This window comes from Pinus tabuliformis, chromosome 4_1 (assembly GCF_031772625.1).
Source record: "Pinus tabuliformis cultivar Carrire ecotype Pingquan chromosome 4_1, CPIR1, whole genome shotgun sequence".
NCBI lineage: Eukaryota > Viridiplantae > Streptophyta > Pinopsida > Pinales > Pinaceae > Pinus > Pinus tabuliformis.
Window position 1 is genome coordinate 99,612,318 of NC_142303.1, and position 2,714 is coordinate 99,615,031.

Consider the following 2,714-nt stretch of genomic DNA (forward strand, 5'->3'; position numbering starts at 1 on the left):
CTCAATCTACCTCAAGGGAAACCATATTTGTTGATCATTAACTGAAGTTTAAGTATAACAAAATAAAAGCATATGCCGCTGAAAACTTCTAAAACTACCATAAACTGGACTTCCTAAAGAAGAAAAACAACCACTAGAAGACATATCATGATATCAAGAGTTTGAAGAGGTCACTAGAGCTAGGTCCTAGATGCTTGTATCGATAGGAGAAAAAAGTTTAAGTTCACACTGGTGATGGCTTTGCAGGTGAGCTAGTTGGGCATTTAAGCTAGCCAAATAGGAAGGTTGATATCACTGCACCTACTTTATTTCATTCAAGGAAGAGATGATATCATTATGTTGTGCTCTACAACAACCCCCCATTTCACATCATTATTTTTCGCAAAACTATAATATGATATGGGTCCCTTTTTATTTTAATTGGTATCAACTTTGTATTACTAAAAAAGGTCCGAAAACAAAATGAAAACATTACAAAACCTTTTTGATAAACCAATTATTGGTCTTATAATATATAAATGATTAATCTTTTATCATTGTGATAAAGCGATCGCATGTCGCAATGACAAAGGAGGCATAATTTAAAGACCCATTGGTTTTCTCCGACGCGACAACATGCAATAGGCTATTGGATATCGGCAATAATAAGTTACCATAACAAAAGTGCCTTTCGCTCCGATGCGATGTGATAAAGTCTCGTTCGCTCCGATGCGATGCGATATCGCTATCGGCGATCGGGGATGCACTATGCATGCTTTTCAAAGTGCTCAGTTAATACTCCCGATGTGATGCAATATCGCTATCGGCAATCAGGGATTCCAAAAGGAACCAATATAACGATTTAAGTTTTCCCCCGACGCCCGATTGCGATAAAGCCAAAAGCACGAATTTCAAAGAATTGTTAAAGTAGGGATATTACGATTAATTCGTATTAAAGGCCTTATCTTGCAAACAGTGATTCACCTGCGCTCAACCGCCAAAACATCCAAGGCACGCTTAAACAAATCATTCGGCCAATAAATGATATGATGGGCATTTAAAGGATTGGCAGGTTTTAACGGCCATTTAATGAAATAGTAAGCCTAAAAATCTTTTCACAGATTGTATCCGCCGACCACTTTAAGTTAATCCTTCATCGTTCATTGATCAATATATCTCGCTCATATTTGGTTTGCGCTATCAATTCTCTGTATTACGTTCATTTTCACTCCTGTGCAGAACTCTTCCAAAGTAATAGATTCAAGCAGAATGGGGAAGAAGTCTAAGAAAACTGCAATCGCTTCTGCTTCGCCAGCCACAGGACAACTCATCGCTGATCCAGGAACTAAAAGAAAAGGATTGATATCTGATACTACATGTCTAGGACTCGGAAAAACTACTTGGCAAAGTACCTATAATTTGATTGAGGCCGAAGAACCAGAGGTGACAACAGTACAAGCCACAGCAGATACCAATCGAAAATCTGATGCTACTTTAAAGGACTTAGCCGACTCTTTCCTTCATCGGATAGCAGCTCGGGAACAAATTCTCCCATATACGGATGTAGTGAGGTGGGAAATTGAGGAAATCCCAATCACAGACAGAACCTTCTGCACCAGAGATGGGAGAATCTTCGGTTCATTTCAGGCTAATGATTTGAGGCAAATGTATCATTTTCCTGTGCCAGAGAAGAAGTACAACAAGGCATTTCTGGAGAAATTCCGAAATGAGAACGAAACTGAATCCGAACCCATTCGGGATTGGAGGAAAAATTCCCTATGTTCTCCTTATTGTTATGCTAGGATAATGATGTGTAGATTGTGGGGGTTGCACGATTCCGCTGATTTCACTATAGAAATGGTTCCCTTGATGGAAGCAACATGTAATAGTGAAATAATGGATTGGGCAACTATACTGTCAGATAAGCTAGCAACCGCAGTTCTTGATTATAGAACCAAAACCCGCGTCACTGAAAGGCTTATTACCCCATTCTACTACAGTGCTTATATACTAGACACCGTGTGTTTTAATTCTGAATTTCCCGCGCTCAGCTGGAGGTGGACTTCACAAGACCCCATGCCCATTCACATATACCATTAGAAATTGTGGAAAACTTCCTATAAGCACCATTTATACCAAGTCTGCAATGGCTTTATGTTACCCATTCATTACTCTATTTTTGATAAACCTGCTCCCAAGATTTCCTACCAAGCAGGGATTGATTTGACATCAATAGGAAGATGGTTCGGAGAGGAAAAATTTACTTATATAAGAATTTTCGGTAGCCAAGCCAAACCTCATGTCCTTCCTTTGTACATACCTGATAAACTGCTGGCGAGGGAGATAGCCTACCAGATTATCTCTGAAGGAGTTACACAAACTCTAAAGAAAAATAAGAAGCAGGTCTGGCCCTCTTTTCCTTTGAGATGTGGTGTCTACACTTTGCATGCAGAGAAAGAATCTGAAAAGATGAAGTCATTAACTCTAGCAACTCTCCCTAATAAGCGATTTGATCCCAACAAAGTCGCCTATAATGCACTTGAACAGGCCAAATTGACAAAGTTTGATCATAAAGAAGATAAGTTTGATGACCTGTTCTCCTCAACTGAGTCGATGTCCCAAGTTAAATCGCTGGCCATAATGGAATACAAAGATGAAGGGTTAGTTGAATTCAACAGACTTAGAGAACAGAGGTTGCAAACTCTGCCTCTAGATATGTTAGCAACAACCCCAAC